Below are 25,145 nucleotides of genomic sequence, written 5' to 3'. Positions count from 1 at the left end.
AAATCATAGCTGTCATATTAGCTATACCATTTCCAAAATTAATGCCAAGAACAGACTGATACTGATTGTTCAAATAAAGCATCATTATTCTGTGACACTTTTTTTTGGGCTTTTGACATCCCAGCTTAAAAAAGGTGTGTTTCCATGCAGTGTTCCTTAAAAATTGTTTGCTGAAAGGATTTTAATTCCAAATTGAAGGTATTTTCTTAATTTTTTTTCTCCCTCCAAGAAGACAGAATAACAAAGGGAGAGGGAGGGAGCCTTCTTACTTTCCTACTGATTTCAGCAAAAAGATTTTTGGACAAAGGGCATTAATGTTGCCTCAAAATTTAAACTTGCTGTCAGAAATTTGAGACTTCTTTATTTCATAACTATTGCTACACCATGTCCTCCATGTCTTTGTGCTTCTGTCTACAAAGTGGGAATGGGAAAAGTTGCCACGTTAAGAGACGGCTGGAGGATTTAAATATAATGCTTGTGAAATGCTGAGGTCATCTAATGTAGGGCGTTTTGCTAATAAAAAGGATCAATGTCTTCAGTCTGCTTCAACATGACCTCTCTCTTGGTGTGGTACAGTGGGTTTGAGGTGTTTCTTAGCAGTATTTTTTACCATTGTAGCAGAACATGCCTGGTTTTGAGCCACCAAGCAGAACTGCCCGTGGTTGCTCACTTAAAAACATTTATTGAACGTCAGTAAAGCAACATTTTTTTTGTTACAGTGCTCACACAGATCATGTCCAGCTTAAAATGTATTTTATGTTAATATTAACGTGGCCAGTAAAAGTGTGTGTCTGTCTGGGGTATGGCAACTTTTATTTGGCAAAGAGAGCAGAGCCTGGTGCCTGATAAGAATAACTTCGCCAGAAAAAAAAAAAAAAACAACCAAAAAAAACACCAAACCAAAAAAACCCAAAACCTACAAAAAAAGGTGACAAAAATGCTGTTAGTTTGTCAGCATTTTACACAAACCTGCAGTGGTAAGAAGTGCTCAGAGTGCAGCTTGAGAGGTCCTTTGTGAAGCCGAGATGGTTTGGGGGATTCCCTCAGAGAAGATCAGATAAGATAGTAAGTGGAGGATTCGGGCGGAAAAGTGGTTTGGAATTGCAAATCAGTGGTTTCCCCATAAGTGCTTTGGGTTGGCTGTGGTGTCTTCTGATCATATATCTATATATATATTTATTTTTTTTCCCCTCCAAAGATCTTGAGTGTTTTTTCACCCGTCTTTAAGCTCCCTCAAAAGGGTCCTGATTTTCAAAGGCTGGTGATGGCTGCTCGCTCCAGAGCTCTGCAGCCTGATGTGAAATCACTGCTTGTTCTCTCCAGGCTCCTGATCTCGGTCTCAGATAGAGCTCCTCACTTTCAACTGCTTTAGCATAATTCAGTGCTTTCTTGAACATTGTAGGAGGTTGAATAAATATGGTTTCTACAGTATGTATGTATACATAGATCTATGTATGTATATATATAAAGTGATGAAACTTGGACATGCTGGGTGTTAAGCAACACGCCAAAAGCAACAGGAGGAACCAGTGTCAGAACAGGACTGAAATTTATCTGTTGCTCACTGGTGATCCCACAGCTGGGCAGGATCCAGCTGAGCAAACTGTGATGTGGTGACTGTTCTCTCTCATCCCACACAATGTACTTATATTGTAAGATATGTATTCAAATATTTAGGAAGTTGGACATTCTTCCTGTAAGGACTGGAGGATGGTAGCTCTTGGATCAAGTCCTCTAGACCTTGGGCATTTCTTTACTGATGTGAATGTAAAGCCTTCATCTAGGAGGAAAAAAAATAGATTTTACAAGTTTAGTAACTCTACCTGGCTGCACAGAGAGGTAAGTGGGGACGAGGGTTTTGTTGTTCTTACATTTTTGCTCAGCTTGGAAGAAGCAGGAGCAGAGGGGCTGGGTGGCACAGGGCTGTGTCCATCCCCCAGTGGTGGCACACATGATGCCAGGCACAGACAGGTCCCAGCTGCCTGGCACCTGCCTGGGCTCAGAGGGCCCGCCTGCCCTGGGGGACACGGCAGCTCCCCAGAGCAAAGGGGTTGAACCTGCATGAAATGCCTTGTTTTGCTCAGGTCTGTGAGAACCTTGTCTGATCATTCTGGCAGGCTGTCATCTTCATCTTGTCTTGGACTTGTGGCCCCTGGTCTGGTCTGCTGTGTCCTTGCACCTTCACTGCTCTGCTGTCATGGAAGGCATTGATAGAGCAGAGTTTGGGCTATGCTTTCTGCCCCAGGTAGGAGCGGAGTGCTTTTACAGATAGCAGCAGCATCCAGCTGCTCTGCTTGTCCTGCATCCCCAAAACACCTTCCACGCCTACTGTCCTTTTTCTAGTGGCTTAAAACCTGTGGTTTTGTTTCATCCGTGAGGCAGTGGAGCTATCTCCAATCTCAAGACTGAAGATGCTGTTGGCATAACACAAGTATAATTACTGTGAGTATAATCAACAAGGATTACTGGACTGATTTCTCTCTCTTCTTTTTTTCTTCAGGTGTTTAAAAAACCCCAGACTTGCATAAGAGTACATAACTTGGTAGAGTTCCCCATTGCTGGAGGCACTTTGTGAGCTGGAGCTCAGCTTCCCCTGGAAGATGTAGGATCTTGCATGCCGTCAGTCTGGATTGTGGGCACGGTGTTGCCAAACCATGGGCACGATATCGAGGGAAAGCTGGCATCGATCAGGGTGTCTTGTCCAGCAAGATGCTGCCCCAGCTGTGTGTGGTGGGCTGGCTGGGAGCTGCTGCACCCCCTGGGAGAGGGGCAGGGAGCAGGGGGAGCAGGGAGGATGCTGTGGAGCAGTGATAGTGATCTGAGGCTTGGGAGAGGGTTCTCGTCAATCCTCCCTCGGTTCTGACTTCAGTGCAGTTAAAAGCTGAAGAAGGTTTGGTCTCCTTGGTGATTTGGGTGAGGGTGGAAATGGCTTTAATCTTTTTGGCTGGAGTCTCAAATGAAGGTACAACCTTCTTACTGCACCTGGCAAAGAAACTTGTTTCTTACAGGTGTAGCTTTGGTTTTTGTCCTGCCTTCTCTTGCAAATGAACATCCCTTTTTTCTTTTCTTTTACCATACATAAGCCTCCTTTTGGAAATCCTCATTGCCATCCAGGCACCTGCATTTCAAGTCTCTATCATGTAGATTCATTTTTCTCTTTAGGCATGTGCCATGCTGACAGGCCTCAGGCTAGAACATGCTTTTTATCTGTGAATGCTTTCTCTTGTGCTTTCACTTGGAGTAGGTGATACTTTGAGGTGAAGGTGGGGGCTGTGTCGTGCTGTTGGGAGCCAAGACCTGGGCTGCTGCCCCGCTTTGGAAGTCAGATTGTTCCAGACTTGTGACTTGGATTCAGGAGTACTGAAAGGTTCACATGCCATGAATGAAAGGAGGAGAGGCGTGGAGTCAGAAAAGACCTGCTTGAAGAGAGACTTCTGAGTTTAATTTCTGCATTTGCTTTCATTTATTGAAATGCTTTAAATCTCAAGAGAAGGATTGAATTTTGGGGGTGGTGTGCTTATAAATCTGACTTTCTTTTTTTTTTTTTTTTATGCTGAACTAATATGTGAACAGAGGTCCTGAACATCACAGGAATCCAGATGAGGAGCCTAAAAATGACAGGTTATGCACGCATGGAGGTTGTATCAGAAGTTTTTTTTTGAGAGATGCAGTCTTTTTGTTGAATCCTTATGGCACAGGCTGTAAGTCTTGCCATCTTCTGGACTGCCCCAGGAGCATGTTCATTAACTCCCACCATCTTCTGCATTAGCATTGGCTTCTGTGCTCCATTTAGATTTTCTTTAGAGCATTACATAAACAACTATCATGTAAATACAGGCGTTTGTAATGGTGGTTTTAAATTAAAAAGACTTTTGGATTCACACAAGTAGACACATGCTTGCACAAAATAACTTTTGGCTTTCCCCTAACACTTTTCAGAATAATTTAAAGGAAGAAAAGATTTGCAAACAGTTGTAAAAGAGCCATAAAAAACTGTCAAATACCAGACCTTCAGCTAATTGTAAACTGTTTTGCTTTTGGAAGTCATACAACATTGATCTCATAGTTGCTTCATTAAGAAGGTGCTTCTCAGTGGCACAGGAGCTGCTTGCCTAGGTAGCCATGAGCAAAAATAGCAAGAGATGTTGGGCTTCTGCTATGAATGCCCAGTATAAACTAGAATAGCTCCAGGCAACTGAAGTATTCTGTACCAAAAAGGAAGGCAAGTGTTGCAGGGAGCTGAACAGGAAAAAAGCTGCAGAGCTGAAAGCTGCTTTTCTCTGCTCCCAACTGCTTCACCCTAGAAAAGGCACAGCATCTGCAGCCCTTTGCGGGCAGGATGGCAGAGGTGGGGTGTGTTTTGGAAGGATCCACTGGCACAAGAGGATGCAGCTCTGGGTGATGAGTGTGGTAGCACTTGCAGGCTTCCTCTCTGACTGACTGTCCTTATGGAACATCGTTTAATTTTCAATTTTCAAAGGAAGATGTGAGAAGAAAAAAAAAATCTTTCCTGGACAGAGAATTGGCTGACATCCCCAGCCAGCTGGTTAGTTGTATATTTTTTTTTTCTCAGTATACCAAGGAAGACAAGCATTCATGGTCAGCTTTTTCTGTTTGAGATTGAAAAAAAGAAGTCAGTAGTTCATTTGACTATATTGGTGGAAAAACTTTTCTCTGAACTCAGCTCTAATTCCTCAGTGTTTTGCTTGAAAAGTGTGCCTAGCTCTTGGAATTGTGTCCCTCCAATGCTGCAAACTGGCTTGTCTGCTTCAGGGAAATATTAATAGCAACCCACTGGGTCTCATCCCCAGTGTGTTCACTCTCAGTCTCTTTCCTTTAACCAGTTTCTAAAGCTCTATCATTAAATCTCTTTAAGAAGGGAAATTCTTGCCTTTGTGTGTTGGCTGAGCTGATGAATGGTCGCCTGTTATCTGCTCGGTCCATGACTGAGTCAGGCTGTCAGAGACACAGAGCTGAAGTCAAAGGGACTTTATTTCAGGCTCCTCTACCTCCTCTGGCTTAGCCATGGAGTGGATTCTCTTCCCATCTGTTCCTGAAGCAGAAACCTCCTGTTTGACAAGAGGGCAGACTGGGGATTTTATCTGGCCCAGCCATTTCCTTCTTGATTTCCTTCCTCTGCAGCAATCCTGTGCGGATCGTTCACCTCCAGCCATGGGTTTGGGACACGACCTCCTTTGCAATGATTTTTCCAGTTGCTAAACAAGGGGAGGGAAACAAATGTGTCACTGTTCACCCCTGGTGAATTTGGACATGCCCATGTGTCACCCCTGTGTGCCTCGTTGCTCGAGTTCCAAGTCTGCACTGGCAGATGAAGGAGGTTAAAATCAAGTGGGTTCTTCTACAAAACTGTAATATTTTCTCTGAAAAACTCACATGTGAGTTCGCTGACAGCAGGGCTGTGCTTACAGAGTCCAGCTTGGGTGCAGTCCTCAGCACAGGGTGTGTGGAAGTGACTGTTCAGACCAGTTTCAGTACATGGTATTTCCTGGGTAGTGCAGCTGAAGCGTGCAGCAGGGTGGTGTTCTCCCCTACCCCAGAAGTAACTCCAGGTAGGGAGTGGGTTTCCAAACTTTAGTCAGGGTTGTTTTGTTGAATGTTTCAATTTTACTAGGTGCTGAATTCCTTGCCAAGTGATGGTGCAGGGGAGCGGATGGGGTGGACAGGAGGTGGCCTCCAGTGCAGCATGCAGAAAAAGATCAGGGAATAGTCCAGCACTTAATAATTCAAGAAGAAATTCCTGGACATACAAACAAAACAACAGCAAACAGAAAAAAAAATAGAGCCCTGAAAATGGTTTTTGTGCCCAGATTCATACCAGGTATCATCCCCTGTGCAGTGTCTGGTGCTCTGAGGCACCACTGTCCTTGCTCACTTAGGTGTGACTTCTCCAATTCATTCACCTTCCTCATCAGAAGCATGTCAGAGAGTCATTGAACCACTCCACAGATTTTGGCCTGGCTGACTGTAATAACTCTCAGCTTTGTGTTTTATGTATGGTATGCTTAAGTGGTTTGGAGAGCATTAGGAAATGGGAAGGGACTACATGCTGCACAGCATGGTCAAGGAATCCCTGGTGAGTGATTCCCCCATGATTCCGAGCTGGTGAGACCAGTTGGTTTTCCCTGTTTAATGTCTCACAATCCTGCCCTTCTCTGACTCAACTGCAGCTCACAGTGAGTTCTCTTGTATCTTCTTGTCTCATCTTTTTTTTTTTTTTTTTTCCTTTTCCAAATGCGTGTCTTTATTTCCAAAGCTTTGTCCATCATGACAACCACTGGGTTAGTGGCTGCAAAGCACCACTCTGACTTCAGACTGCTTTTGCATCCCTTCATGGCTTTGTTCTGCCTTGCAGAGACAAAGTTTTTCCCAGCTCTCTTCAGTTTTTCCCCATTTTAACCACCTTCCTGTATCCCAGAGCCATCAGTACCTCTTCAGTGCATCAGTGCCAGAAAGCTCAAATAGTCCCTGTCTGCTGGCAGCACTTCTGTTTCCCAGTTACAGCCCTATCGGGTATGAAGGGGCCTGTCTTGGAGAATAGATCTTATTTTTGGACTCTCATCTGCAGTGTGCTGTTATAACACCCGACAGCACTGTCTGCCAGAGGATCAGGGCACTGGGGTCTGTCACTCATTGTCCCCCACGGGGTAGGAGGAGAATACAAGATCCTTACCCTAGAGCTGGGCAAGCAGAGGTACAGGGCATGTGCAAGTGGGCAGAAAGTCCATGGAAGAGAGGAAAACCAAGCATGGACCTCCTGATGGAATCTCCAGCTGGTGGCTGAACTCCAGGGCTGCTTTTTCCCCACAGTGACAGCTTTAGTTGGTCTCCAGAAACTGCCACAATATGAATATTCAGTGCCAGTGAAATATGCACAATATGCTAAGCCAGGGTGAGGATCTTGAGGGCTTGATGAACTTTGTGACAGCATTACTCTGTTGTAGGGCCATGACTGATGCAGGAGTTGATTTCTCAGCTTGGGCTTCACCGTTTGAGCAGAGTTCATCCCTGTTTGCTTTTCATAATAGCATTATTACACCTCGCTGGCAGCAGGACAAGGGAGAAGCAACCACGCAGCTTTTCATTCCTCGTGTGCTCCTGTGCAATAATCAACAGTGGTGAACACCAGCCTGACAGGCTTGGATCCTGCATATCTGAAATGTTATCAGCTGACTATCACGGTATTAACATTAATGTAAAACACTCCTGGTTTAACTCACAATTTTCCAACAGCTACAGGACGAAGACCCAAAGAGTTCCAATATTAAGAAAAGTGGGAGGGGGGGGAAAGAGCTGCAGTAGCAAGAATACAAAAAGATGCATCTTTTAACTTCTCTTTTTCTCCTGATCTACTTTCTGTATGACTCATGAGCCGGGCTCTAAAATGGCCTCCAAACATGCATGCATAATTTTGCACATCCGAGTGTCTGCATATGCAGTGCTCTTAAATATCCCGAGGCGCTGGCTTTGCTGCTGGGGCGGAGCAGGGAAGGGGCACAGGAGCTCATCCCCAGAAGGGCCCAAATTTGTGTTAGCATCGCTTTCCTGATGGCCTAACCCAGCCTTCCATGTGCTCTGGTCAACAACCAGCATCTGGGCAACCTGTTCCTTTCCACGGGTTTATGCTGGGCTTGTTAGCTTGGAAAATGTGTCTGTTTTTAGTGTTTTGTATTGGGGCTTTTTTTTTTGGCTTTTGGGGTTTTTTGGTCCTCCTATGAAAGGCATAGCCGTAGCAAGGAGATATTCAGGGTATTCCAAGAACTCCCTGGACATGTGGGGTCTGAAGGAGAGACAGGCTTTGGAAAAAGTCACATATGAAGCTTTAGAAATGAGGCTGTGAGCACCTTTGGGTGATGGCTTTTTTTTTTTTTTGCTTTTACCAATATGGCAGTGGGTCCTTCCACCTGTGCTCGTGGAATCCATAAATGAATAGGCTAAAAATGAAATTCACTTACCTTTTTTTCTTTTTCTTTCAATGATTCCTGATGGAAGCCCTTTTAAAGCAGTCATCTTATCTGTGCTGCTCATTTTTGTAAAATAATTAGGAGCTCTTAAATGGCTCTCGGGTGTTGGAGCAGGGTTTTCACCCTCAGGAAGGGATGTACAAACTGTTTTCAGCTGAGGAAATAGAGGCCAGTTAACAGTCAGTCAAGGGTGGCTCTTTCAACAGTTTATGGTAATAAACCCTGATTTTAGGGGCTGTGTGCAGGGGATATCCCCATTTCTGAAGGTGGCCTGTGTGTGCAGTGATACTCGACACGTGTTTCAGTGCTGCTGTTGGCTGGGGTAGGGTGAGCATACCTGACATAGCAGAAAGGTGTTGATTTGATTAAAATCTGCCTCTATTGTCTGGCAGAAGCCCTGAAGCCCCCTTTTACCCTTTCTGCTTGCAGAAAGAAGTGCAATTTTCATTCAGCATAGATGTTTCCCTATCATCCCTGAAGCTAATTTTTTTTTTCCTGCAGCAGTTTTGGTGAAATTATGTATCACTTGTGATAATTCATTTTAAAAATTCCTGAGCTGTGTGGCGTACTTTCATGAAAATTCATTTAGATAAAATTAGATATTATTGTTTAATGAGGTGGCATTTCAATTTAGACCTTGCATCATGCATATACCAAGAGTTTTTTATGGAATAGTTAGGTTCATTTGAGTAATAAAGGCTGAATCATGGGGGCTTTAATTCTTAATCGCTGTGAGGATTGTTATCTGTGGGATGTGAGCTGTCTTAGTGGTATTCAATCAAGTGTCCACTTAGCCGTGACCAGAAGTAATTGCTCCCAAGTGGGTTGCACAATGACCTGTTAATACTTGCTTTGACCCTCTGACCTTGTCTGCCCCATTGTTTAGGATTTTATAGCGAGCGAGTCTGCATTTCTGTGGGGTCAAGTAGATATCTGAGGTCAAACATTTTCTGATTACTCCATAGTGTACACTGTAAGTCTGTGGAGTTGTTGCATAGCAATAGTCACCGCTCCAGAGCAGGACAGGCAGGGTGGGGAAATTGTCTTCCTGAATGCATGTAAACAGTTTAATATTTTACTGAAAGAAGTTCATCTTGTAAATTAGGTATGAATAATACATTTGTAATTACTACTCATGTCTTTAAACACTTGTGTCTTAATTGGCTTGGGTATTTTTTTAATGTATTTGCGTTTTGTCTGGGAAGTTAATTGTAACTTGCAGAGATGGCAGGCGAGTTGCATAGACTGGGAATGGCTTCGTCCTGCATCCCTTTGGCACCTGGGCTTGTGTCAGTGCTTTTTGGATGAGTTGAAGTGGGGATTGCTTCATCCCTGCCTGGGACTGCTGCCTCACACAATTTTATGTGCCTCTCACAGCCTTCCAGAATTAATTTGACCTACTTGTTGATGACTGTGACCCGTGGCCAGTTGGGATGTCCTGTATTAATTTATTGGCCATATTTAAATGTTGCTGGAAGCGTGGTCATGTTGTGCAGTCATTTGCAGGGGGGCTGGCTGTGTTGTGCAGCTGAAATGTGGTATTTTCTTAGCAGTGTATCTGGCACAAACAAAGCCTTGGTATTGTTTGTAGCATTACTCCCTCTTTTCATGCCGTGTTTCCCCGAGTTCAGTAGCCAAAACACTTCTGCACACCCTTCAGCCTTGTGGGTCAGCTTTGCTCTGAAATAACTTACATGCCCATCTCCCTGCATTGCATCCTAGCACAAATATTTTGATCGTCGCTCCCTGAGCAGGGCTGGTGGGATGACACAAAGCAGTTGGATCAGGATGCAGTTTGGGGACAAAGACAGCTAGCATTCCTCTGAGAGAGGCAGACTATAGGCAACTGAGTAAGCAAGAAGCGAGTGCTAGAGACAAAATTATATAGCATATGTGGGGGAGAAAAACAAAACAGTGACTCTGTTTCCACTGCCAGAATATTTCAAAACAAACAAACAAGAGCGCACAGCAAAGCACGCCTTGCAGCGATGGGAGCCTGTGGGTTTTCCTCACTATGCCTGAGGCTGTGAGTGGATCTGCTCCTGCCAGAACGCTCTGGAGAGTTTGGACTGTCCCTGCTCCAGTTCTCACTTAATGTTGCTTCACTGGATGGAGCCATCTCTTGTCCTGGGGCCTGTGAAGATCCCTGATAAACAGGACCAGGAGTGGGGGGCTTCAGCTTCCTTCCCTCGGAGGCAGCAGGGTGGGGAGGCTGCAGGGTCAGTGCTGGAAAGGCAGCAGCTCTTACCAGGTGCGTGTCTTAGGGTTGATGGTTATAAGAAAAGTGTATCAGTTCAAGAGCAAACGGTGTCAGGTTGTGCCAGGGAAGTGTAGTTTGGATATTACGGAAAGTTTCTTCCCTGAAAGGATGGTCAGGCACTGAACAATCTGCCTGGAGAAGTGGTAGAGAGCCACCATCCCTGGAAGTGTTCAGAAAATGTGTGGTTGTAGTGCCTAAGGACATGGTTTAGTGGTGAACATGGCAAAGCTGGGTTAATGGTTGGACACTGGGTCCTGCACTGGGAGGAACTTGCTTTTGGAGAAAGATCTTGTGCCCAATCCAGAATAAACAGAATATTTCTTAACTTTCAAAAGGAATGCAAGCAGATGCCATGGAAATGAAAGATCCCATTTAACACAGATACTGCAACCTTGATCTTTTTTTTTTCTTTTTTTTTTAATGTGGGAAACCATCTGAGATGTTACAGAGGGTTTTGGGGAAGCCTGCATTTCCCACACACTTGGGTCTGTGCAGTGCCTTTGTAGGTGGTGTGTGGTTTGTGTCAATCCTCAGTCAGGTGCTAATGGTGATAGAGCTGCATTCAGCCTCTGAACCCAACGCTGAGCACACTGATCTCTGCAAGCACATTTGTACAAGCTGGGGGAGCTGCAGGCTTGTAGCCACAGTTTCCAGCCATCTCTAGAGTTCCCTTCTGTAGCTCAGGCAAAGGCAGAATTCCACTTCAGCTGCAGACATTGCTGTGATGAGCCGTTCCTTTGCTGTGATATCAATTTAGCTATTTCATCTTTTCCCCTGCAGACTAAGCAGCAGCACAGATTGGCCGTTGTAATTAATTTCGTGCAGGAAGCAAGAGCTGAATGTACCAGCATCTCCACTTTCGGTTGAAGAGGGCATTCCTCATACCTGCTACTCTTCCAGTTACAATCCTTTCAAAGAAAATATATGGCACTTCTCATGGGACTGGGTCTGGGTTTGGAGATGAAGGTTTAGGGGATCAGTGTAGTTTTCTTGTTGGATGCAGATTGGAGCAGCAGATCCGAGTGAATAAAAATATTTTAAAAACCTGTGACAGTTGTTGGGGCACTTTGAGTTTTTCCTGTTACAACTGGTTGTATCTTGCTGTTTTTCTGAATCCACTATCAAGACTGCATCACAAGAAAGTAAAACTCCTGTGTCAGCCCAGCCATGTTCTCACATGATAACGGTGCCGTGTGTCTCCTTCCATTAGTCTGTGTTTTGGAAAGGTCTTTTTTTATTAATGCTATGTACCTGTTAGCATGGTCCTAGGATGCCCTGCAGAGCTGCTCCTGCCAAGCACCAAACAGCCCTAAGAGTTGTCAAAACTTTAAATGAGAAGCAGCGGCGCTCGGCACCTTCCAGGATAGAGCAATTTAAAAAAGAAAAAAAAAAAAAACAACAACCCCACACAACAAAACACATGAGATGTAGTTATGCAAATTATGACCTTTAAATGCATTTTATATTTGGATTGAAGTTGCTAACGCATTCTTTCCGAGTTCTGTCTTTTCAGTGCAATTCTTCTTCAGGTGCTTCTCCTTTGTATTGGTGGAGCCGAGCGGTGCCGGTGCTGCGGAGGGAGCGCAGGACACGATGACTGGGGAAAGCAGCCCAGGGTAGTGCTCAGTGAGAGAGGAGCCTAAATAAGTGGATTTTAATTTCTTTGGAGGGTCTGAGCATGTTAACTAGATGGCAGATTCCTCATTAGCTAGATGGATTAAAATTGGTATCGTGGCTGATGCCTATCCTGACTAATACGTGTAAGTAACAGCTCGCTCTACTAGAGCTATTGGATGTGGCTTGGGTGGAGGAGAGGAATTGGCTTCTGCGGAGGATATTTGCAAAAAGTCACATTTCCACCATATGTTAGCAGGAGTCTCTTTGGATGCAGGTTTTGGATGGAGTCCTCTGTTGCTGTAATCTGGTTTGTCCTTTTCCTACCACTAGTTCTGAATCATACCAACTACTTGGACTCTTCTCTGTTTCCTGAAGGACAGTGGGAACATTTCTGCTGGCTCAGCTGCCTCTCGCCTCTTACTTCATCTTGATGAAGAAGTAAGGTCTGGAGCACTGAAGTAGAAATGTTGTGTCAGTAAGGAGTGAGAAGGGCTGCAAAAAAAAAAAAAAAATAAAAAAAAATCAGGAAATTCTGCCAAATTTAAAAAGAAAAAAAGAAGGAAGGCACCATGAACCTCATCAATCCTGATTTAGGTCTGGCTTGTGACAAATCATTATGTAGGAAGGGAGATATCCCTTTAATTTTTAATAGCTTTGCCGTGAAGTTTTATTAGGCAATAATCTGGATCCTGAGTGGATAAAAGATAAGTGTGAGGGCAAGTAATTCTTTTTCCTCCTGTGCTGCTGGGAGAGGGAGAGAGGGGTCATGGCGAGCCGACTGCCTCCTGAAGCTCAGAGCAGCATCCTTCTGTGTGCCACAGGCTCACCGAGCGCTTCCAAATGGATGTTTACAACATAAATATGTTCAGGATGTGGGTAGCGAGAGAAGTGTGGGAATAGACGCGAAGGTGCATGGGAGTGGGGATGCGAAGGGGGAGGTGTGAAGAGAGCCAGGAGAGTGTGATGCACATTTTGCAGATAACTTCTCTCCGGGTACCTCCTTCCAAAGCCTGGGTGTGGACTCGCTGCTCCTACCAGCGTGTCCTGGGGTTTTCTGTTCTCTGCAGAGAGGTTCTCTCCCCCGTCTCTGCTAACGTCACCGGCCCCTTGCTCCCAGAGCGGTTTATTTCCAGGGCCAGCGGCTGATAATGAGCGCAGATTGGTCAAGTAGCTTAATTTGTAGTTTGGTGGTTGGTGGTTGACGTTTCTCACCGTATTTCCCAGGCACTGAATGCAATAGACACTTCACTGGCACTTAATAAAGCAGTGCAGGGCACTCCTCGATAATACAATCCTTATGCCAGCCCGGCTGCTAAACCCAGGAGTCCCTCAGGCAGTAGCAGACAACTCCACTTGGCGTTGCTGCTTGTTCTACTCCTGTCTCAGATGACTAGGCAGCATTTCGGAGATTTTAAGGCAGCGTGTTATTGCAGTATCTGGGATGAAATTACCACTTACAGACGTAGAGGTGACAATCTGACTCCCTTTGGCTGTTGAGCTCTGGTGACTTGGGCGGGCTGCTGGTGTGGGATACCTTTGTTGCACTGTGACAACCACCAGAAATGAGCATCTGGCTCTCTCCTGTCATTTTTCCCCCTTCTTTTTTTGAACATCTGCTCGCCTGATTGTTTTCTGGTTTTGTTATTTTTTGTTGTTTTTTTCCCCTTTTCTGTGGCTCTTTTAATTTGTGGTGAATGTGTATTTAATGTAAGTAAGATGTTAGCTTCTGTCTAGTTTTTCAGCGAGCATTCCAGTAATTACTGGAGTACCTTTGAATGCTACAGCTGTTATTTCTAAGTTAGGGAATCACATTTTCCGAGCATTTATAACTGAACTCACATGGGTAAAACTTGGCATTCGGATTGCCGTCCCACATATCTTATTTTGTCTTGATCCTTTAAGTTAGTGTATCAGCTTTGTATTTGATTAAAATGGTAAAAATGGCTTCTTGCTGCTTTGGGTGGGCTTGTAGTAGTGTTGTTTTATGAAATTGTTTCAATTTTTTTTTAAATTCCATTGGTTTGGGCCCTGAAGTTACTTTTCTTTTGACTACTGCTGTAGGCTGGTGTCTCTTTTATTTTTTTTTATTTTTTTTTCCCTCCCTCTCTGTTCTCCTTAGCCCTTATTAGCATGAATCAGTCACTATTACTTTAATATTACTTGGGCTTTTTATATTGCGTCTCTAAGGAACTTCTCAGAGCGTGGTTTGATCCTTTCTGCTGATGTCAGGCAATCTCTTCATGCCAAAGGATGTTGGCTAAGGCCAGGCTTCCCCCTGTGCCCTCGGTGCTGTGAACTCAGTTTTTCCAAGTGCTGCTGGAGCGCTGTGCGCTGAGTTCCTGTTGATTTTAGAAGATTTAAAAAACAACCACCAGGGTTTAAAATTCAGCTTATCTCTTTTTCACAGATAGATACATTCTGGCCATAGGGTTGGGATGCCCCTGGATTGGCTGCACTGGTGGCAGTGCTTTGCTTTGCATTATTGGAATGCTGGGTGGATTTGAGGATGTCCCAGTGCTGTCGTCACAGCTCCAGCCCAGCGGCTGCTCTGCAGCATGAACTGGCTCGCTCTCTTTTTCTCTCCCTTTCTTCCTTTTCAAGCTGTGATGTCTGGTCCAGAGGAAATGTGATTTTTGCATTTTTTTTTCTTCTCAGAAAGTCTTGGTTTTGTGTTGTTTTTTGGGTTTTTTGTTTTTTTTATTCATCTTTGAAAAAGTCTTCTGGCACTTACAAGTTGAAATGTAACAAAGGGGGGAAAAAAAGCCCGAAGGAAGAGATGTGAAGTTTGACCTCCAAACATACTTAGTATATGTGGTGGAAATTACAGAGCTTTTCTGTGGAGGAAATAAGGTAGAATGTGTGGTTTGTTTCTGTGGGCAGGTGTGCCAAATGTAGGGCAGATGAGTTAACAACAAAACCTAAAGTGATTGATCTGGTAGAGCTAAGGACTTTAGTCAGTTATATTATTTAGTAACACAAATTTAATGAAAAAGTCCCAGTCTTGGAATAAAAGTCTGAGAATACATCTGGACTTAATCAACTGCTAGTATTAATTTATACCATTGATATCAGCAATAGTTTTATTCCCATTTTAATATTTGAGCTGCTTCACTCTTACTTGTGGCAAATGTCCCTTTTATTAGACAGGTAAAATGATGTTTCATGTGTAGTTATTTTTTGATGACATGCATTCAGGAGAGAAACAGATAAAAACTCAGAATATAGATGGTGGAGTTCTACTTGAACTCTGGTTTTATTTGCATGTTACTGGAAGTTGGGATTTATAGGCCCTGCAGTACTTGGTGCTCCCTGCTTCTGCCATGGGAGGTAGATTCAGATGCATGAGCCTGAAGGAACACCCATTTCTTTCCCAGGATCAGTGAGGTCAGGAAAAGTTGTTCTCATGTATACAAATCTGGTTTTAAGTGGCTGTTCTAAATTAGAATAAATAAATTATTAATAAAATAATATTAGAATAAGCTTTGAATACACAGCCGATATGGCTTGCTATTTTAAACAAGCAGCTTAACAAACACAAAAAAATCAAATATTTTAGAGAGAATACTTGGTGATTTGAGACATTAATTTAGACATTAGATTTGCCATATACAATCTGTTTCACAGGGATTTGAAAAGCATTATTTGAAAAGCCACCCTGGGCTACACTGGAATAGAGATGAAACACCATCAGGGAATGATGTCCTGTGAGCTGTCTGCAGGATGCTCAGGGGCAGAAAATGACCCAAAATGCCCTGTCCACGGGGCCTGTGGGTGCGTGGTGGGGTGGGTTCCCCTGCCCCAGGACCTGCAGGGGGAGCATCCAGACAGAACTGTGGATTTTGGCTCACGGGCATTTTCAGAATCGCTTAAACTCAGGGAATTCATAACTTTGGAATTCAGCAGATTCGCTCAACTCCACGCGTCTGTGCCTCCGCCAGCGCGCTCCGGCTTCCTGCCTTCCTCACCCCGAGCATCCCAGGCTGAAAACCTCGTGATGAGCGGCCCCTCTCGCGGGTTTGGGCTCCTGAGCATCTTTCCCAGCAGCCAGGGAAGGTGAAGTCGGTGCTGCCGCGAGGGAATGGCAGTGCTGGGTGAGCCCAGGCCGGGCTGGGGCGGCTGCTCTGTGGTTTGTTGTGTCTGGTTTGGTTCCTACTTTTCGAGTTGCAGTTGCATTTGGTCATTCGAAGCTTATTTTCCTAGTCTGGCCAAGCCAGCAGGATCCCCGTGCGCTGCAGGGGAACATAAAACATCAGCCTTTAAGCTGGAGTGCTCAGTAGATAAGGATTTTAAGACTCTTGCATCATGCGCTGTGTCTTATGGGCTTACTTAGTATACTCCATTTGATTTAATTTAGATATTGAATAAGGAGAAACACTTTAAAAGCCAGAAAAAGTACTGCACGTTGTAGCGCCTCTTCTTTCCCCATTGCCTTAAAGACAGATGGCCGGGAGGGCCAGCTTAGGCTGTGATTACATTTATTTAATTGTAGGCAGTAATAGGGTGTTTTCAAACTGCTTAAAAAATGATGTTACGCCTTATCTGTGAAATGTTTCAAAAAGCCAGCGAGAATTCCTTGGGCTTTTGTTTTCTTTCTTTTTTCCCGTTACTAAATGCAAAGAGGAAGTTTTCAACCTTTTCAAGGATTAGGAAATGTACAAAATTAGTGGATTATTTCAATCATGTGCATGGGGGAGGACATGAAAGTCGGTGGGTGGCTCTGCCAGTGGTCTTCCCCTTCATTTCCCATCCCATAAATACAAACTGCAGCGGAGTTGCTGTACATGTAGCTTGAGCAGTGCTGGGTAGCCATTTATCCTGCTAGAGGGTTTGGTTTGCTGTGTGTTTGTGTTGGCAGGCTTGGGGCAGGCTGGGGAGCTGTTGGATGGCGTTCCCAGGAAGCCTGGTGACCCTCTGGATGGGGCTGGCTTGGCGTGGGGCAGCAGGGCTGCCGGAGGGGTCGGATGTGGTGGCCGTGCTGGTGTCACCAGGAAGCTGTGACAAGGGGCTGCTGTCTGTGCACAAAATAGATTAGCAGAGTAGCAAACCTGCCACAGAACATTTTAGTGCAGCAGTGAGCAGGGAGCTGGCAGGAGAAGTGAAATCGTAAAGGAAGCGGGTTCAGGAGTTCTGAGGTGGGATTGGGATTGTTTGCAAAGATCCCTCGGCTGGCCAAGATGCTTGTGCTGGATTTCATCACTGTAACAAGCTTGCGTGCCTTTCACTAAACACCACAAAAAGTGCCTTTGGATTATAACAGATTTGCATTTATTATTTTATATAGCATATATTTATATAATACGTTCTTGCATTCATTTATATATGTAGATAATTTTGCATTTGAGACTATTAGTTGTTGCATGCATCTGCACTACCCTGCAGTAATCACGGCTGCACATTCTGTCCCAGTCAGTGAGAGCCTGAAGGATCTTCAGAGTGGGTGAAAATTATCCCAGACATAGGTTTAAAAAAAGAAAAAGGGGGGGGGAAAAAAAAAGGGCAAAGGAAAAGCAGGCCTCCCAAAAGCTGTGGTGGAACCTGGTATTAGCAAATGCTTCTAGGAAGTTTGACTGAGAGCCATATGGCAATGTGGGGAGTATTATCCATCGCTCCAGAAGTTGGTCTCTGAATCAGCCTATTGACTTCAACAGCACTTAATCATGTGTTTTAGTTCTTCTTTGAAAAGGCTTGCATTCCTGAATCATGTCCTCCGATTTTAACCACTAGACGGTACTTTGTTGTGTGGTAGCAGACAAGTTCAGTCATATTTCTGTGACTAACTTTGCAAGTTGTGACTGCATCACTAGTGAAGTATGCTGATGAATATTCCCCTTCTTATCAGAATCCAAACATTTGCTGCTGTTCCTGAATTTTGGGGCGAGACTCAGTCACTTCTGGGAAGGAGTTGGTGGGATGCTGTGGGATATTCTGAATGTTCTGTGTTCATCTGTAGCGTTGTGGATGCTGTGATGGAAACAAACAGAGGCAAAACCAGTGATCTCAAATTACTGCCTTGAATTCTGCTTTCAAAATCCCTGAGTGTTGGTGGTGATCAAGCCCATAAAATAAACCGAGAACTAGTCATGCGGGTCCGGATTTGGATTGTGTTTGGATGCTGAAGGAACCGTGCAGCCTCAGACGTGGCTCTGCTGTGTCAGGGGTGATTTGGACTCTGGTTGAAGAAAAGCTGGGTCTGTGTGTCTTTTTGGGATGTACAAATTTGTGTCCATGGCATCCAAAAGTGCTGCCTGCCCTGGTGTTGCTGCACAGGTGGAGTTGCCAGGTGCCACCTGTGGCTGTGAGGAGCCAGGTCTGGGTGCCCACAGGTCCCGTGGGTTCACAACTTCTGCCACACGGCAGAACTGCTGGGGAGGCTTGTTCCCCTTCCTGCTGCAGGAATTCCCAGGGATTCCTGCTCTAGTCTGCCCATTATTAAAAGGAAACTCAGGGCAAACCCCTGTGCCACTACCTGGCTTGGCACACAGAGTGCAAAAATCCCTGTCCCAGCCCTCTCCTGGTGAGGGGGTGCATGGGCTTCGCTTTCATCCCTAAGATTCATTATATTTCAGCAGAATTTTTTGTCTCACCTTTCTGTGTTTTTACAGCTAAAGCAGTTTTTACTTCCCAACTTTCAACATCTGGAATTCAGTTTCAGTTTATTAAAAAAAAAAAATAAAAAAAAATTCATAATCCACAGTCTGGATGAAACACCAATGCCTTTGTATTTGTCCTCAATTTTTAGTTTCAATTTTGTATCCTTGGTAAATGCCAGAAGTCCCAACTCATTTCAGTGTTCAGTAGCTTCCGTTCCTTAGGCTTAAACCATTTTTTTTTTAAATTTATTTTTTTCCTGTTAGACACTTTTCTAATTGGGGATAATACCAAAATGATTAATCAAATTAAGCATGAGGGCAAAGTGGCTGGAGCACAAAAGCTGTGTATTGCTGCTGGGTTCAGCAGTGAGGTTCTCTCCCTGGAGCTGCAGTTCCTTAATGGGCCTCTTAGGCTCTGTTGTTTTTTTGTTGTTTTTTTTTTTTTTAATAAGGTGCCGTGTAGATCCCATTGACTTCAGTTGTTGATTGGGATGTCTGACAGCCGGGAAATTAAGCCCCTTCTTTGTGACCGAGTTGAAGGCCAGATTTTCAAGGATTTTCAAATGCTTAGCACCCATAATTAGTGTTAGATTTTTTTTTTTTTTTTTATTTTTTGGAAAAAGTTCATTTCTCGTTTGGACATATAAATAAGGGTGAGAGATTATGATACTTGCAGCCACTGATGCTGCTGGGATATAATGAAGTTTCTTTAGCACAACCTGGCTAATGAGCTGGTTACTTTACTGTCCCAGTAAGTTTTGTGCTTCAGCATTTCTGCCTTGTTTGCGGATGCTGAGCATTCCTGTATATTCTGCTCCTGAAGGAAAAACTTCCTTGCTTCAGCTGCACTTTTCTGTGTTCTCTATAGTGATTGTGAGGGACAAGGAGGGGGCAGAATGAGTTGAGTAAATTAGACAACTGTTGGGAAAAAAAGGGGGACATGCAAAATCAAGTGTTCTACTTGCGTAATCTGTTTAACACCGGCGAGCCTCGGAGCCTTGTGGGACACGGGAATAAAAGGAACATCTGTGCAGGCCACATGGCATTCTCTGGAGGAGCCCTCCATCCCAGGCAGCTCTGCTCTATTTGCAAATAAAAGCTCCAACCAACATCAAAAAGTTGAGGTGGATCCCAGCTGAAAGGGGAGAACAAATGTTACCACTCGGTGCAGAGGTTCCCCTTGCAAGCAGACTTTGTGGTCTTTTCAGGGATGCTTTGGACATGTGTTTCTAATGCAGTTTATTTAAAGGGGGAAAAAAAAGAGGAAAAAAGGAGGAAAAAGAAAAAGGGTTATTTATTTTGGAGAAAAAAATTGTCTGTATTGAAACATTTTAGCTGATCATCTCAAGCTGCAATCAAAATATATTAAGTAGAAATAAGAAATGGATGTTAGGGTTTTTTTGAGGGAGTATATTTTGTTTTATTGGTTTTTGGCAGTCACTTTTGTTTCTTTTTTCTTTTTTTTTTTTTTTTTTCCCACCTGGATGTAGACATCCTGAGATCCCAAGGCTTTTCTGTCTGATCTTACTCCCTTTATTTTGCTGCTGGTTCTGGTGGCTGATAAACAGCTCCATGGTTAGGCAGAGCCCTGGGGAGCTCCTCTGGCCTCACTCCCCCAGGACACTTGCCAGAGGGGAGGATAAACAAGACAGCAGTACATTTTATTTCCTTTTGGAACCTGTTAGAGTGCAAGGACACTTCTAGTTTGTGGCTTTGGATTTTCTAGACAGGCTGTATTGTTTTTAACAGAGTCATGTATCAGCAAGCCTGGTAATCTGTACCAAGAAGGCACGTATTTTTTAATATGTAAATAGGAAAGGATGGTGTTTCATCTTTATTCCAATGTACCCAGGGTGGCAATAAAGCTTTTTAAATCCCTGTGAAACAGATTGTATATGGCAAAATTAATGTCTCAACTCTCCAAGTATTTTCTCTAAAATATTTGAATTTTTGCGTTTATTATGCCGCTTGTTTAAAATAGCGAGCGATATCAGCCGTGCATTCAAAGCTTAATTGGTGGAACACAGATTTATTCTAATTTAAAACAGTCACTTAAAAACAGTTTTGTATATATGTATACATGGGCACAACTTTTCATACAGTTGTCTGGTTTGGAGCAGTCTCTTAGGCACTGATGTACAAGTTGAACCTGTTTTCTTTTGTGCAACATGGCTTTGAGAAATCATTAGCTAAATCAGGGTTCTGTAGCTGCAGTGCAGTCAGTAAACAGCCTGACACGAGTCGTGCATGAGATGATTGAAGTTCTGCCTTTGATCAGGCCTGGCTTGTGCCAGATACAGTCCTGAGGTGTGTGTCAGTGCGTGTGGGGATGTATTCCTGTGTTGGTGAAAGCTGCTTTTATGGAAATTTGGCCAAGTAGCACAATAACCTGTCCATCAACAAGTGCCACAGCAGGATGGTGATGGAAGAAAAGCAAAAGGAGCTGCAGCTATGTGCTCATCCAGGCAGGGCTGGGAGGGTGCACCCAGGAGGTGCTTTGGATGGTTCTCCTCCTTTTGCAGTCACATTTGCCATTCGTCTTTATTTCCCTTTCTGACTCGTCCTGCTCCTTGCCATCATTTTGTAAGGACTTCTCCTCTGCCACCTGTTTTCTCCTTTAAACTGGGCTCTGTTCTGATGTCCTGTGTGGTGTTGGGGGGATGTTTTGCAGCTTTGGGGGGTGTTGGTGCAGGTCACCTGCCCAGGTGTGTGTAGCTGTCCCTGACTCGCTCCGGTGGAGCACAGGAATTTCAGATACTTTCTTGTTTGGCAGCCGCTTGCTGTTCTCTCCCACTGCACCTCTTTTCATTGCCTGTGCACACAGGGACGCCTCTGCTGCCTCCCAGGTGTGTCCTGCCCTTTGCAGAGCTCCTCACACCCAGACAGCCCTTGGTGTGGGTGGCACGTCCAGCCTGAGCAGGCACTGCTGGCTGTGGAGCTGTTCCTTTACAACGAAAACTCTTCACTGCTCTTCAGTGCATCAGGCACTGCCTGCTCCTTTTGCAGTTTAATGTAGGAAATGATGCTCTGGATTCCTTCCCCAGGAGCAGCTGGACCCCAGGGTGGAGATGCACAGAGAGGGAAAGGTAGGGGACCTCATGCTGATGAGATGAAGTCCACAGTGATGTGCCCAATCGTCTGAGCTGTGTGCCTCTGCCTTTGAGATTTAAATAGTGAAATATTAAAACTTGTCTTTCAAATCTGTTCAATATTACGAAGATTAATTTTTGTTGGGGGCAGATTAATAGGTTTCCTATTCTGATTAATACAGTGATAATAAAAACGTTGTGATTGCTGGAATTAATGAAGCCCAGATTCCTGTTTCAAGGTTTGATTGACTTTGTATTTCAGTTATGCTAAAGCTGCTGCATCTCATTGCCCCTTATCGAGCTGTAGCCTTCGAAGAATCCATATGGGAGCAGGGCAGTGAAGAGGGTCTGTGTTAGAGGGCTGTATTGGAGGCCCTTTCAAAAAATCTTTTGCAGAAGAAGGTTTGCCAAAAACCCTTGATCAAGGGTTCTGCTCATGTTGTAGCAGTATTAGAGTTTCTTTAACCCAGCATGCTATTTTTGTGAAAGTTGTAGAAGAGGAGTGGCCAACTCAAATGTGTGGGCACATCATTAAAAGCTTCAATTTGTCAATGCCAGATCGAACTCGAGTGTGTGGGTAGATCATTAAAGGCTTGAGTTTATCAGAACCAATCTATAATCTGTTCCTCTGGCTCCTCCACCCTTCCCCCCAGCAGAATGGGTTGCTTCTCCAGGTTCTCCAGTGCTGAGGTCCATGGAAGTGCCTGAGCTGCCTGTGTGCCCCTGGGCTGTGCTGGGCTCAGCCTGGAGCTGCTGCTGTGCTCGGACCCAGCTGGCTGTGGGACACAGCTGATCCACTGGCTTTGGAGGCCTCCAGTGGGGCAAGCCCCAGTTAATGCCGTGAGAACTCGTGTCTCTGGGAGCTCTCTGCTCCCATTAATCCGAGGGATTCAAAAGATGCAGGTGGGGCAGGGTGCAGAAAGTACATGGTGATCATGTAGGCTTTGTTCCCTTGGGAAACCTGGCTGAAGAAATGCTTTGTGGAGTGAGGTCAGTTTTTAATGGCATAAGAAGCAGGTGCACTGTCAGAGTTCAGGCCAAGCTGGATGGAATGTCTTTGCCTCCTCCCTGTACTGCTTCTTATTCCTTGGGTAGGAACTCTCTCAGCTTCCAAATCTGCTTTTTGGCACAACGGTGCCAAGATATTCCTTATGTTGAGGAAGGATCTGCAGGCAAGGACAGTACTTCTGTTCATTGTAGCCCTCATCATCTGAGGACCATATATATTATTTAGACAATAATTTTGCTTCAAAAGTCTTGAACATTAACTTTTTTGAGCAAGCATTAGCTAAAATGAGCCTTGATTCCTCATCTTCTTTAGAAGGCCACTGATACTTTCCTGCCCTACTGATGTATCATGGATAAAGATTAGTTGAATGCTGTGGTGCAGCAGGTCAGCTGGAGAAATCTTGTCCCAGCATATGTAGATGCAGCTTTCTGCTCAGCTACAAACACATCTGCATATCTGTCATCAAGCACAGCAATAAAGCAAGGCTCGGATGTGTGTTTCTGACACTGCTTCATTGCTTCTCTCAAGTGCTCTGCCCCTCATGAATAAAATACAACCAATGCAAGATGCAGGTCACTTTTGGTTTGCAGGTATTTCAGAGCCTCTGAGAAAGAAGTAATTTTTAGCATAAATGCTGTTTAAAACTCCCTTTTGGGTCTATTTTTATTGTGTAGCACAGTTTTGTAATAGGGTCACATAATCCCTATATTTAGATTTCTGAACCCTTGTGATCTTTGAGCCGTTGCGCATTCAGCAAAGAACGGGAGAAAGCCCCAGGGCCAGAGAAGTACCTGGATTTTGTCTTAGAAAATTTCGTGCAGTTGTTGCTAAGACAGAAGCTTCCAGATGTTCCTCAGGAAGATTGCAGTGGACTGCCAAAATAATTAACTCCGTGAGATTAATTTAGGGATGGCAGTACCCGCCCCTGTTGGAGTGCTGGTGGGAGGGCTGGGAACAGCCACTGCCTTGGGGATGTTGTTGAGGGTGAGGATTGAGGAATGAAGGGCTCAGAAGCACCACAGGTGATTTTTGCTCTCATACTTTTTCTTCTTCGAGTTTTTCAAGATGTTTTTCTCCATTGCAAGGTTTGTTTAGTCCCCTGGGGTTTATGCTGCAGGTCCCTGTGGTGCAGGGGTCCAGGGAGCAGAGGCTCTCCCAGGTGTTGGTGCATCCATTAGGGCAGAGTGTGCCCTTCCCCAATTTGGGCAGGCACCAGAGCTGCTGTTTAAATCCCATGTGGTTTCATTGGTGTGATGCAGAAGAGCTCTGGGAACACCTCAGGTTGTATTTTTGAGTACGAGTTGTTACCCAGTGCAGATACTTCATCAGTGTAGATATTATAGATTTTATTTTAAAATAACCTTATTAGTAAAATGGATGTTTCATTTGTACAGGGAGCAGCTTCCTCTGAGCTAAGCTTAAGCTCAATCTGTGTTACTAATAGCTGGGGAAAAAAACATACTAATTGGTATTTCTTAACTGATGTTTGCAAATTTTGCCTTTCCACCCTGAACATCAAATAGTTTTTATATGTGTTTTTCCTTATCTCAGAGGAAAGATTAATGCTAACAAGAGATTCTACATTTTATTAAGGTTTTATCAGGATGCAGTGAGTGAAGACAGAGAGTAAATAGTTCAGAAATTCAGAGAGTTTTATATTTTGATAATGCAAAGTAGGTTAAAGTATCTGGATTTTGTGCTCAGTACAGTGTTTTCAGGCAGAATGTGGATTTGGATGGTGACATATTTTTGTATTTAGAAGGAACATAAGCTCTCCTGTCGGAAGAACACGTCGCAAATGTGACATAAGCATTTGTCTCTAAAAACCTTTCTTAATATTGTAAATTTTGGTTTTATTTAAAGCCAAATAGAGTCTGCTATGTGATCGTTTGATACACAGACATGCTTCTGTAATGCTCCCCTCAGCTCCAGCATTTATAACCACCTTTTACTTTCACAGGAAAATCATAGGCTTTGATACAATTTTAACTGAGTGAAGTTTTAAAACATGTTTTTGTCTTTCAGTCTCCTGAGAACATTTTTTCTGAGTGACTCCGGCTTCCAGAGACGTTTGCCATGAGAAGGGTTCCAATCCTTTCCTGTATTTGCCCTGAGTCATGAATGGATATGTGTGATGCCTGCAAGTAAAACTGGTGAGTTGTCAAGCCTGAGTTTGCAATAACTCTCACTTATTCTTTCTTGCAAATTATCTTTCCCTCATTTTTTCCTCCCCTTTTTGGCGGGGAGCTGTATTGTCTGTGTTTTAAAGCAACTCGCCACTATTCTTAACCCAAAAAAAACCCTAAGCAACCTTCATTATCATGAAATAGCAGAAATATAAAATACACAGAAAAAAAACACTCCTTTCCTTTCTTTCTTCTCTTCATCCCCTTGAATCCTGTGAACTGTGAGGTCTTTGTAGGTGAAACTGGAGTTCAGTCATGCAGGCAAAGCTGCTGCCCAAAACTGAAGCCTCGCAGATAGACAGGATCTAAACCCAGCTTATGTGGGCAATTCGTGTCGTGATTAAATATGGATATGGAGAGGTCTCCAGGCCATCACGTGTCGCATGATGGGCTCTCAGAGGAGCCATTGCCA

General features: G+C 44.1%; 1 protein-coding gene across 9 annotated transcripts in view; it reads left to right on the top strand.

Moving 5' to 3' along the window:
* The window catches only part of FOXP1 (forkhead box P1), a 373,214-nt gene that overhangs the window by 16,123 nt on the left and 331,946 nt on the right, over window positions 1-25,145 (top strand). For all 9 annotated transcript variants that reach the window (XM_033517465.1, XM_015640593.3, XM_015640594.3 and 6 more), the window contains one exon: window positions 24,573-24,700. The gene's annotated coding sequence lies outside the window, so the exon portion shown is untranslated. The remainder of the gene's footprint in view (window positions 1-24,572; window positions 24,701-25,145) is intronic.

Source organism: Parus major, chromosome 12, assembly GCF_001522545.3.
Source record: "Parus major isolate Abel chromosome 12, Parus_major1.1, whole genome shotgun sequence".
NCBI lineage: Eukaryota > Metazoa > Chordata > Aves > Passeriformes > Paridae > Parus > Parus major.
Note: the sequence above shows the minus strand (reverse complement) of the source record. Positions and strands in the feature narration are given on the sequence as shown.